Source organism: Bradysia coprophila, unplaced genomic scaffold, assembly GCF_014529535.1.
Source record: "Bradysia coprophila strain Holo2 unplaced genomic scaffold, BU_Bcop_v1 contig_232, whole genome shotgun sequence".
Taxonomy (NCBI): Eukaryota; Metazoa; Arthropoda; class Insecta; order Diptera; family Sciaridae; genus Bradysia; species Bradysia coprophila.
Window position 1 is genome coordinate 3,225,423 of NW_023503493.1, and position 14,065 is coordinate 3,239,487.

A 14,065-nucleotide genomic window follows, 5' to 3' on the forward strand; every position below is an offset into this window, starting at 1 on the left:
GGGCTCGTTGGAAAGCTGAGCTGAAGTACTTTCGGGTCATGCCTAGTTTGAATAGATGTATTGATATTAGTTTGCAAAAATGTACATGAATTTCTTTTCGAAATCTGTGTTATCTTTACATAGGTCTGGGCTGGTACTGATGCCGCTTAATGTGAACCTAACATGTTAGTCGTAACTTACATTGTCTAAGCTTTCCATCGATACCTCATTTGCAGTGCTGCATAATTCCACTCATCCTAAAGGAACGGCCACTTGAAGATAGATGATAAATTGAAAATTTCGCGTGAAAATTTGTTGTGTGGCTGGTATAGCAAGTGTGGTATCGTTGTAAATCTTGGACTGCAGGCTGATCAGGCATTATTGTTTTGTTGCAAGAAGGGTTGCATCTGTGTATTACAGAGGAGTCCACGTTTTGTCGAGGATGATAAAAATGAACTTTTTCAAATATTGTACAATTCAGACTTTTGTAAAATACATTCTCGACGTTTAATAGAGCATGGAATCCTCTACCAAGATCGCCATTCAAAGAGTTTCAAACTCTCTTCATCTTGGACATATCACGATTTAAAAATGTCGAAATTTCGACTTTAGCTGGCTGTGGCTACGTGGTCAGGTTGTCAAGGGAAGCCATCTTAACACGAATTAGCTTCGAATTAGTCCATCTATCCGTTGCGATAACATGTATTCAAATTGACTCGTCGGTCCTGCACGGCCCTGCACGGCCATGAGTGCCGGTTCTCCGAAACGGCTGGATGGATCCGTGAACTGAAAGAAAGGTATACCACGAAATGTTGATCAGGTCTTCAATGGAGCAAAGAATTTTCGGAAAATGTTGCCCTATTCAGGTAATATTTGAATTTTTTTTCGTCACTATGCTTCTCCAGTCGAAAAAACGATTTTCCATTTTCCAAAAATGGTTCTTTAGTTTTCCGTGTCCGATCATACGATAAAATAAAAAATTCGTAAAATTCGTAAAACTCACAGCGACCGGATTGACAGAATGGACCGGACTACTATTACACAGTCCCTCAACCGTATCCTCGACATTTCGCATACCTAGCATCTATGGCAACGATAATAAAATGAAATAAAAAACCATAACGATCCTTTTACAGGGATATTTATTTATGTATAAATGCGGCGCATTTTTGTACTTATATAGATATATCCTACACATCGGAATGTATCACTATGGTAATATGTTCACTCTCTTCGGATGGGCTAAAGGTATCCTTTTTATGAATATAAAACTCCACTCAAATTTACTCGTTCCAAATGTCCTTTTTTTCGAAAATATACTCATATCTAACGATTTTCCACTGTATGCAGCCCAAGCTTCGACACACAAAAAAAAAAATTGTACGTAATGTACGTGTATAATACAACACCGGTGTGGTACTTCAACCGACGACGGGGGTATGAATAAAAAATAAATAAAAATTCGAAATTGTTTCCCCTTTTCCCATTCTACCTTTCTTCTTCCTCCTTTTCGTGTACAAAGCGAAAAATATCCTTGTCCGAATTTATATATTTCGTTTTATCCGACGATTCGTTTTTATTATCCTACAACGTACATGGATGTATATACATATATGAGGAGGGTCGTCCGTGCCGGTGTATGTGTAGCAATGAGAAAATTAAAGGAAGGTTCGACGGTTTTTATTTGTATTAATTCTATTGTATGACCACGATGGATATAGGTAGAAATAAATAGGGTGAGTTGGTCAAACACTCACACAGACACACACAAATAGCCATTGTAGCAATGAATGTATAGAAATATGTAGAAGGAGGGGCAAATTTTGTTTTTATTTACCTTCGCACTGCATTACCGACTTCTCCTGTGGCGTTCGTTGATGGGATGGGATATTAATAGAATTTGTAATGATAAAATTGTTCAACTCATTGCGTCGTGACACAGCCGTTTTTTGTTTGGAACGGATTTATTCAGTAAAGTTCGAGGTAAATTTTCTTTTCGGTATAAGACCGAGTCAACGAAGAGACTGACTCAACGAAGTGATCGACTCAACGATGAGACAGACTCGACGAAGAGACCGACTCAACGAAGCTTCATCTAACATATTACCTTTTCGATCTGTGGGTGATCGTACAGCGCAAATCGTTTTGTTGAATTTATTTTGAAGACAACGAGATCTTCTCAATGGTCTACCGTTGGATGGATTCATGTGATAATGTTTGTGTAACAACATTTTAATTGAAATTGTTTAACATTTTATAATTGGTTTCATTCTTGTTTTGCTTCTGCTCTTATTGTATTGTGAACAAATTAAAAATTGAGAAAGAGTTTTGTTTCACTTTAAATGCTCTGTGTGACTTTGCTTATACACTGATTATGTGTATGGCGTGTAATTAATAGCCTCAGCGATGATACTATCTCCCGATGTGTATATAAAGTGATTACAGTTGTTAACATCAGATTATATCGCTCACAACAAGTATATATATTGTGGCGGTAAACATAAGTACTCGAGTCTCAATCGAAAATCTCGTCTGCGGATATTCGAGAAATGTTGTAAGCCTTTCCAAAAGACGTTGATATAGTTTACACAAAATCATGGTTTTCGTTCGATTCAGAAACGAATTTTTGACTCGGACCAGGTCTACCGTTTTTATTTAAATCGATAGTACATGTGATCAGTCAAAAAAATCCTTAAATGGCAAATGTGACGCAAGTCCTTTATCTTACTTACAAAATAACTGATATCGCTGAGAGTAACGCATTGTGAGCCGTACGCAATAGTTCCATCAACAAAAAATTGACTCAAGAAATTTGTGAAAGAAAATTTTTACAAAAAGAAATATTTTGTCACAAGTCACAAGTGACAGATGTTGAGGAAGCTATTGTTAGGAAAATGCTTAAAAAATGTACGGAAAGAAGTTAAACGAAAGAAAACCGAATCATCTAACACTTGTGACGCAAATTGCTTGTTGTAAAATTTTCTTTCACAAATTTGTTGAGTCATTTTTTTGTTGAAAAAACTTTTGCGTACGGCACACAATGCGTTACCCTCAGCGATATCAGTTATTTTGTAAGTAAGATAAAGGACTTGCGTCACATTTACCCTGTAAGGGTTTTTTGACTGATTTCAAAAAATATTTGTTATTTCGACAACATCAAAAAACCTTATGGAAGTTCAAAAATTCTAGAGAAATGAGCCTGAATCCGAGAAACCAATCTTCGAATACCTCACTCATGTCGAAAAATCGGATGGAAGTTAGGTAGTGCCAGAGGAATCATCTGTCATCTCAAAATTTAGGAACCAACCAGTGGAAGTTATTACCTAATGATCCCCGCAGTAACATGTGATAGCTCGTTGAACTCGCTGTTTTTCAAAAGAATCCCTCGACGAGAAAATGTGAAATTCTGACAAGAGCAAAATTTGCAACTAGAGCGAAGCGAGGGCCGTAATTCGTTCGAGCTTTAATTTCCTATTTCTCCCAGATGTGAACACAAAACAAATTGATCCCACGGGAGAAACAAGAGTTGAGAAAATAAAAACTTTAACATCTGAGCTGTCATCAGAGAAAGTGTCAACAAACGCCATTTTCTTACCGCATCTGGGATGAGAAATTAAGGCTTTTCAGGCCGCTCGAGTTAATAGTTATTTTCCTGACACATGCAGCACGAGCCGGAAACGACGAAGTCGCGATATTCAACACTAGTTAAGAAACATTTGGGAAAATGTGTAAACGGTATATTACATTCGATGCTCCGCAGAGCCTAATATTTGGGAATCGTTTTTGAGAATTTTTGGGAATTTTAGCTAATTTTTGGGAATTTTTGGGAATTTTTGGGAATTTTGGGAATTAATTCCCAAAAATTCCCAAAAAAATTCTTTTCTTTGCATTTTTATAATTAGATGCTCGTAAAAGATCAGGAAAAGTTCAAAAACCTTTAAAAACTATGAACAAGCAAAGGAAAAAAATGGGATATTTTTTGGAATTTTAGTGAACTTTTGAGAATTGGTTCCCAAATATTATGCTCTGAAGGATATAATTCTTGTCGATGTACTCTCTCCAGCCAGGGCGTATACTCTACTTGTAGGTCTCTCCAAAGCCGACATTAGTACAACACTACAATAATTTAAGAGCAATCTACACTCCGACTCCCTATGAAATACATTTTTGATGATAACTTTTTATTCGAATTCTTTTTGAAAAAAATGGCCTCATCGTTTGGTGCCAGAGAACATATAAGGTTTCGATAGCCACTGGAATGGTCCAGATTGATGTAGTGTACTGAGAAAAAACTCAAAACTCCTAAAATTTGTGTTTTTTGTGATATTTTTTGGACTTTTGAGTTTTCTCGGCGTAGACTGCATCAATTTTGACAATAAACCGCGAGAGTTAGTCCATATTATTTTTATTTCAATGAACACATCAAAAACACACTGAAAATGTATATTGATATTGGAAAAGTGGAATTTGAAATTCTTAATTTCAGTTTAAAAAGCCGCTCCAATTTTCAAAAAATCTCGCGCTTGAAAAAAAAAATAAAGTGGCTTAACAAATTGGGATGTTTTATTTGTTGACAGTTTGTTTTAATTGTGATCACCGAGATAACCAAAAAACCAACACTAACAAACAAAATATTCCTATCAGCTGACAGACAGATACCTAATATCCCATTTCGATTCTTTAGAGTTTCCGTACGTGAGTTCATCATGGCAGAACAAAACTTTTATTAAAAAAGGCTCGCGGTTTATTCTGGTGGCTATCGGAACTTTATATGTTGTGGCACCAAACGATGAAACCACTTTTTTCAAAAAATATTCTAATAAGAAGTTATCATCGAAAATGTTTTTCATAGAAGGTCGGAGTGTAGACTGCTCTTAAAATAATTATTTTTGAGTTATAGCCGCAAAAAGGTTTTCGGTACCCTCTGAACCTTTGAACACTTTAACCGAAAATTTAAAAAATGTTCGAAAAAAATGAAAGATACGATTCTCTAGAATTGAAGACGAATCTATCACTCCTAAAAATCGGAGACCACTTGTTCCCCTATCACCATCACCTCCAGTTTTGGCGATATGTCGCTTAAGCTCAATTTACTGAATATATTATATTCAATATGTTCTGAAATATTTGTTGTTTTTTTTTGGAATTTTTGGGAATTTTAGGGAATTTTTGAGAATTTTAAGGAATTTTTGGGAATTTTGGGAATTCAGAGAATTAATTCCCAAATATTAGGCTCTGGCTCCGAAAGTAATCCAATACATGAGGGATGTGATACCAACACAAACTAACTAATGTGTCTCAACTGTCTTTCAACTTTACACTTGTCAAAAAACAGTTTTCGAAGCAAATGGCTCGGAGAACGCACGATCGAGTGGGAGAGTATGACAAATTTGTTTTCGAATTAATGAATTACTTCCACAGCATCCACGAAAGATTTCACGTTAAATTAACCGAAGATATTCGTCTGGTAATGGTTCATTTTCGGAGGGGACAAACTGTCATGTAATGGTCAAATTTCGCGTGGCGCAGGCAATAAAATATTTTCTTAAGAACAATCCCTCAATCGGTTGAGGAAACACTTGGATCAAAATCAACTAACAGATTCGATGACCTGTTCTTAAGATTTCGTCTGTGTGTTAATAGAGACTAAATCAATGGACTGAGTAAGTGTTTCTTCTTGTTGGTACCTCGTATAGTTACCCTATAAAGTCTGGTTACAAGTACGGTTACAGACTGTGTATTACAAATGTTTCATTTAAATAATTCCATGTAATATACCGAATCATAATTATCTCCCACGAAAATAAGTGCTCTCGTTTCCAATGTTTCCAACGAAACCGAAAATGCGGTCAAAAAATTATTTATAAATTAATTAATGAACCCAAATTTAAACAATATTTAATTATCATATACCGACTAGTTAATACACACACTCACCGGTTGCGTGTTGCGTGTGAAAAGGTCACCATCTTGTCTTTATTGTTGATGCGTTTTCTTATATGTTACATTCACAAAATCCAAAAGATTTCATTACCAAAAATATTATAAAACAATTTGGAAGAAGAATGCTGATGTAATCGTTGGTTTATCGTACGCTAACCATATAAATGATCATAATACATATTACTTACCAGCTCATGATATAAAAATGTGATGATGGTGTTAAGCAATTTATTGAATTGACAATGACCAGCGACAGATTAACAATGGGCTACACCAAATTTAATATTTTAATGAGTGGATTAAATAAGAAATTACGGGAAATTCGACTGATTGTAGGTTGGGTTTCGGTAATTTCGGAAAAAAAAATATTTTGTTTTCAAAAAATAATTTTGGGTTTATCGCAATCAGAAGGTCAATTTAATTTAACCATCCACATGAGTGATATATCTTGTTAGTGTGATGGAAAATCTTCCAACGAACCGCAAATAGAATGACCGTAATGACGCGAAGTCGTTGGAAAATCAACTGAGCTAGGGGTAACGATTTTTATTGTTTCTATTGGCGAGACGGGCTAGGCTTGCAACTGACGACTGGCAGTTAAGACTTCGGCTGTGAAACAAATTTCTTAAGCTTCTCAAAAGATTTTCATTTAACGGCTCCCTGAGAAGCACTAATGGAAAACAGTCTTTATTGACTGCCCCACGCGAAAGTTAACCATTACAAAGCACTTTATCCCCTAGAAAATGATCCATTACATAAAGACATATTCTTACTTCATTTTACGTGAATTCCTTTGTAATAATCAACTATTGCATGGGGCAGGCAAAAAACCAGAATACAATGGATGCTGCGAAAGTAATTCATTCGGAAACAACTTTCTGATACTCGGAAACACACTCGTGAGTTTTTGGACAATTTGCTTAGGTAACGGGTTTTGCGACAAGTGAAGTTTTGCACTTCGCCATCGCCTCGGATATACGAACTCTCCACTAATCGAAACAATGATGGATTTTCCGAAGACTGTTGCTCAAAAAACACTCGAGTGAGTTTGCGAGTATCAAAACATTGTTATTGTTACCTCTTGTAATGAGTTCCTTTCGCAGCATCCGATGTAATCTACCAGTTTCTTCGGAAACGAAAGTGAAGAAGTTTTGGCATTTTTCTCCTGTACCTTTGTCACTTTGCATGTAAATCAAGTCCTTGTGTCTTTACTTACAAAATACTTGATATCGTTGTAGGTGCCGCACTCTGCGCTTACACACAGAAATTTTAACAACACTTTGATCGAAAATAAATAGAAAGAAAATTCTACTTGTGACGCCCAATTGGCAGATGTTGCGGACTCTACTGTTAACGAAATTGTCAAAGCAGGGAAAAATATGTCCGAAAAAAAAGTCTGCAAAAGGAAAACGCCGATTCTAAATATCCAAGTTTAGGTGTCGTGTCGTTGGAGTTAAGAGGGGAAGTCAAAGAGTTGCTGTAAACATGTTCCTTAGAACCTAAAAAAAATGTTTGTAGTAGAGGACCTTCGTCACGCCCGCTTACCAACGTGCGGGCATGGTTCGCATCTGTTTGGGACAGTTGATTGCAGTCACTTTTGCATGAAACAACCAGCGATATTGCTTAAAATCAAAACTATTCAAGCAGTAGACAGCTGCCACTTGAAGTGCGTAAAATCAATCGTCCCAGAAGGATACGTAAAAAACAGTTTAATATCCAAGTCGAGGCAACTTTTGTTATAGCTTGCAATCCGTTGCAAATGGCAATCTCTCCATCGCCCGTACTTTTTCAATACCTACTGCCCCGTTCTACTTCGCAAGACCTGTCCTCAACTTAGATTATTTAAATTTAAAGTTAGTGCTAAAATAAGTATGGAAAACGGTAGTCTACCCCTATGTGGAAAACCTAAAAAACGGAATCGGGTCCACATCTGTTAGCTACATAACAGGCAAAAAACAAGCAATTCGCTTCACCTACTCTTAAATTAATAGGAAAACTAAATGTTAAAATGAATGAAGTACTAGATCTCGTAACGAACAGGAGAAAATTTTGTTCGAACAATAGAAGTAATAGATTTGATGATTTTACCAGATGATATGTTCGTATGAGGTATGTTCGCTGCAACACAAACAACAATCAAAACATACTATCGAATTACGACAGTGAACAATTTAGCGACTCCACCCTGATGACTTCGACATAACTGGTAACTAAAGCTTGCTAAATGTAATTGTAATGGATGGAATCGTCTTCTGTGCCATTTGAACTTTGTTGCATTTAGCCGGTAACTGGCTGTATAAATGTGTGGCTGTTCAAACATAATCGCTAAATTGTGTGTTCACATAACAGGATTAGCATAAAGTGTGACTCCATACACGAAATGCCATTAATCATACTCAAGTTCATCGGTTGTTGGAATTCATATGTTAAAAATGGGAAAGAATGAAAATATTTTGTACAAATTAATTACAATCAATTGCTTATGCAAATACAAATACAAATTTGTATAATTCAATTGGACAAACCATCAAAAAAATGAAAGAAATAAAATCGAGATGTGTGTTACCGTACGTCCATAAGTCGTCATATGAGCGAGTCAGCGAAATAAAATTTAGTGAAAAAAAAAACCAAATCATCTCTAAAAGGCCACAAAATATAATGAGAAATTATCGTGCCATCATTGTAGAGGATGTGTACACATTCATTTTTGTACTTTACATTTAAATGATCGTTCGAAGATTAAGTGTTTGTTCGGATTAGGATGATTTTTTCTCGCCGTACGCGATTTATTGTTAACAATTTAGAAATATCGAGACGAGAATATCGTGGCAACGAACTCTTTTTTTGTTGTTGTTGTTGTTGTTTGTGCTTTCGTTTTCATGGAAAGAGTCATCAATTATATCACACACACTCTTTGTGACGCATGATGTTCGTCAATCTTAAGCGTTTTGAGAGGATTGTTATTCAATAGTTCTGGCATACACCGAGAGAAAAATGATGGCAAAACACAAAAATGAATCGATTTCGTACAATTTTGCAAAATTTAGAATTTTCACAAGTAATGTAGGACAGTAGTGTTCATCTGATACCTATAGTCTGTTCACCTCAAGAAAAAACAATTTAAGATTATTCAGATTTTCAAAAGTCATCGATGAATTTTTGGCGCAAAATTTGAATTCGCTAAGGCATTTTCAAATTTTGCGCCAAAATATCAAAAATCACTTTTAAATGACAGTGAACATCGATGACCTTTAAAACTTCAAAACACGTCAAAGATCCTTGAATCTACAACAGTTACATTTTCACTTTTGGCTCTTTACTATTTCCTTCTTTAAGGTGTAATTATTCGCAGAGGTTATTATTGATGCCATTTCGTGATAGCTTACCAAAAGTAGTAGCGACTGAATTCATTTAATATGATTCACTGCGCTCGTTGTCTCGTTGTAATTATTCCTTACATAATTGCGAACGTTTAAATACTATACCCTACCTAATGGGTGGGTCAGCTGGTGAAATTATCAAAAGTCGTAAAAGAAAGGACCATAAAATGCATATAAGCCTACACGCACTGAAATGAGTTAAACCCGCTGTAAGAAGGAACAATACAATCGAAGGAATAGATGAGGAGATAATGCTATAGTAAGTGGGCAACATCCAAAAATAATTAGAATTTTCAACTCTCTTGTTTAACAGAATGACTGTCACCACTGATTCTATGACTTTAAAAACAATAAGTCCACGGCAGAGTAAAGTAATCCAGGCAGTGCCGTGATAAGCCCAAACGCACTGGAACAAGTTAAAAACTGTGAAACTGTTTACAATCGAAGGCATAGATTGGGATATCGGTTCAGCACTACCAAAGTTATCGTCCCATCAAAAAATCTGTCAAAAACTTTTTTGTGAATAGCTCCCAGATCATTCGGTATTGTCCATCTATGAACTTAACCTCAAAAATTTTATTTCTCATCGATTGAAACCAAATTTTTGAAAATAGGCTCAGAATTACTTAAGTTATCGAGCCATCAAGCGTTACTGACATTTCAATATTTTCTGTTTTTTTTACGGCTGCTAGGAATCTCGCGCCGCGTCATTCACAATAATTGACAAAATGACACATAAGGAAGATGTCACTTTGTGAGTTATTGTGAATGACGCGGCGCGAGATTCCCTAACACCTTTTTTTACGTGTGTTTCATACATAAGACCAATCAAAGTGAACTTGAAGACGTATTTTATGACGTAAGACCCTAGAAATTATCGACTGATGTCCATCAAGGTTAGATTTGTTGTTAACCTTTCACCGGACGGTGGCAGTTTTACTTTTGGATCTATTTCTTCTTTTGATCGAAGTATTTTCAAGAGAATCATTTCAAATCTTCTACTTCATTTGTTGCGAACATGCATTTTGCTATATAACTCCTAATTAGTCAAAGCATGTCGCTTGCTACTTCAGTCGTTATCGATAACAAATGATTGTCGTTCGTAACAGGTATTTCCACTGCACTGCAACGCAACAGAGCTGTAGCAGAGCTCTGGTATTTCCAATTTAATGTGCTTAGGAATTCAAGTTGAAGACGTTAAAGATTGATCAAGCAGTTTAAAAGTGTGAACGATCTCAAAGATAAAAGAGACTTTGACGGAATCAATATTCAGCTAGTGCTGACTAGTGGACACCGAAAATAATAATTTTTTTCTCAGTGTGTGCAGATGTTTTACATACGTCCTGACGTCTAATTTTTAGAAATTTCGCTTCCTGATGTAATGATCAAATATTTACAAACTTACATCCATAAGGCAAATATTGACATAAGTCTACGAAATGTGTTATGGATTCTCTCATCATGTGACTGAGTCAACACGGTCTCAAGCCTACCAAACCTAGCCAAAAAAAAAACGAACGAAAAATCTTACATTTTTATGAGGTACTTGAAGGTGAAATGGAAATTAAAAAAATTTGTTTGTTTTTATAGAAGAACCCAAAAAAAAACTCCGACAGAAATTTTCGGCATAATTTATTGTAGTCATAACACACGTACTTGACAACGGTAATAATAAACCGAACGGAGAGTGAACAGAAAAAAAAAACTAAAATTTAAACGAGAGATCCTCTTGAGATCTTTTTGAATAAAATTTAGTTATTAAATCCACAGATGGTCTCGAATCAATAGACGCTTTTCGCTGGGATTACATTTTCAACGCATCATTCGATATTATGAAGGGTTAACATCATCCGTACATTTGAATATTGATAGGATATTACCAATTTGAATACACACGCCATGAGTTTCGCGTATGGCTTAGATGTTCCATTCGAACTATTATTTTTTTACTCGAAATGTACACATTGTAGGCATACACATCAGGAAAAAAAGAGGTTAATCCGTCTATTGTTGAACGTAATTAGGTGAGATAGATATGCTGTTGTGTAATAAGAACAGATGTGGTATGGCAACAACACAAAAAAAATGAATTTCTTCTTTTAGGTGTTAATAATAATGGTAAAAAAGGTGATAAAACCTGTCTAAGGGTTTCGTTTGATTGTTCATTTTTCAAACACGATGGACATATTATTAGGGCAGGATTCGATCGAATCTACTACTTCATTTGATATTGTAGTCCAAATGAAATTACTAAATCTTTCACATCATTTTGCTATATAAGCCATCGTAGGCTAGAGTTCACTGTTTGTTATGTCGTTGTCGCTGACAGACGCTGTAGCCTTCGATTACTGTCCATGTTCCCTCACTAATACCATTAACGGATATTGTCGTCTTTATATCCATCGAACCATTTATTCATTTATTCAATAACATTAAAGCGAGAAGAAACGTTAAACTGCATCTCTATCTCTAAGTAACATTAGCTCCGTTTCACAGTTTCCGTGAAACGATTAGATTGTGAGGGACATCTATTCGTTACAAAATCTGTGGCAGGACCGGGAGTATCAAAACCTCTGCAAAAATTAATCTTAAAATCTTAAAATTAATAATAGACGACAAGCGTCTATCACAACAAAATCGGAAAATCTGGTACTTCATTTTGGGTAAAGCGTTTGCTAGTGTTTGTCACAAAAATCTATTCCTTCAACATGTTGTGCCTTACATAATAGTATTCTAAGTTGAGCTCATCGCTTATTCGTGTCGTCGATTACCATAGCAGAGATGATTAGCCTTTCCTAAAAGAATCATTCAATTGATTCAGACTCATCAATCTTGTTCTGAGCTCAATTTCGTTGTGTTTATTCAATCATAGATTTCATTGAGCGGAAATCTTAGTTCTCCTTTGTTACACTCTAATTGCAGTATACTTTGTTGCAGCGGGTTCCAATTGAAAAATTGCATTATTATCTGACTCGGGGTACTTGATCCGTTTAAGAGCAATAAGATCGTCACAGATGTAACGTTAATTTGCTAAAACGTTCTCTCACCTATCATATCAAAGCGAATCAACATTAATTCAATGAATAGATGCACTAAATCGCAAGCTAAATTTAACCCAATTTTTCAATCAAACCGAATAAAACGGACAAATTGAAATAAATTTATTTCGATTCGCATAAATAACTCGTACAAAGTGTAATCAAATGGGCATTCTATCTGCATAATTCACCATACTTGTCCATACTGTCCAAGAACGCATATTTTACGATAAAACCACACACCTTTTGTATGATGATAATTTAAGCGTGAATGATGTTTTGATTAATAAACTTAAACGACACAATAAAAAAACGTGTTTTAGTCAACGACCTTTCGGTTTAAATTAGCATCATTTTCTTACATGAAATTATTTTTATTTATTTTTGGCTAAGAATTCATGGTATGACGACACAATCGTGTAGATTGTAAGAAAGGTGAGGTGATATTAAGAAGAAGAAGTCGAAAATTCCATCAAAACTATTAGCGTTTGCTTGAAATAGATATTTAAAGATTTATAGATAGATATGGGACAAACACACTAAGGTGCCATATTGCTGACACAGAAGCCTTCAAACCAAGCCATTTCTTTCAATTAGCAAAGTATTTCGATTTCTCACATTTGACAATACAAGTTTCAAGATGCCACCACTTCTATCCATGAATATAGTAGATACGTGTTTTGACATCAATCATTTGAAACAATTTCATTTTGTACTGTTTTGAATTACTAGAATCTAATTGAATTTGAAATAAAAATTTTGATGTGCACGGGTGAGGCACGAACTCACAACCTTCAACTTGCCGGGCTGATGCTCTAACCAATTGAGCTACCGTGGACATTTTTATTTCAAATCCAATTTTGAACCGTTGGTACAACACATGATGTGTGTGTTCTTTCTTCTATATGTGTATTTCAACCTCCATTAGAAATACACATATAGAAGAAAGAACACACACATCATGTGTTGTACCAACGGTTCAAAATTGGATTTGAAATAAAAATGTCCACGGTAGCTCAATTGGTTAGAGCATCAGCCCGGCAAGTTGAAGGTTGTGAGTTCGTGCCTCACCCGTGCACATCAAAATTTTTATTTAAAATTCAATTAGATTCTAGTAATTCAAAACAGTCTAAAATTTCGGAAAAAGTCGCGATTTGCGTTTATCTCAAAAATTTCATTTTGTTTATGATTCGCCAGAGATGCACATGAAAAATGTATGACCAACTCCGTAAAGGTTCGTAGTATCTCCGCCACTGTCAGAGTCTACTATTTCTAGTTATAGATTTCATCGACGGGCGAATATGAATAAAAGGCTGGTAGGTACATCTATATAGTAAAACAAGGAATTTCGCGCCGTGCACATTCCTGCACGAGATGTGGAATCTCACACCCATACATTTTCGGTTTTTCGGTAGAAACGAAAATCCTTCAAAATTTTACAAAAGAAAATCCTCAAATTCATAGAAAATGCCTTAACAAGCTAAAGAAAACCAAATCAAAAGAAGAAGATCCTTGCAAATTGAAAAAAAAAAATCCTTTGAAAAACCATCCAGAATCCTTGGAAAACGATTGGTAAATCCCTGTAAATCTTCGAAAATCTTCAGAGTATTATCTATTTGAAAATCAACGAAATTAAGATTAACAATCGTCTGCCCCTGGGATTACCTTCTGCAGATAATTACTGCTCTTTGTAACTCCAAACTATATTCAGATCACTCATTATTT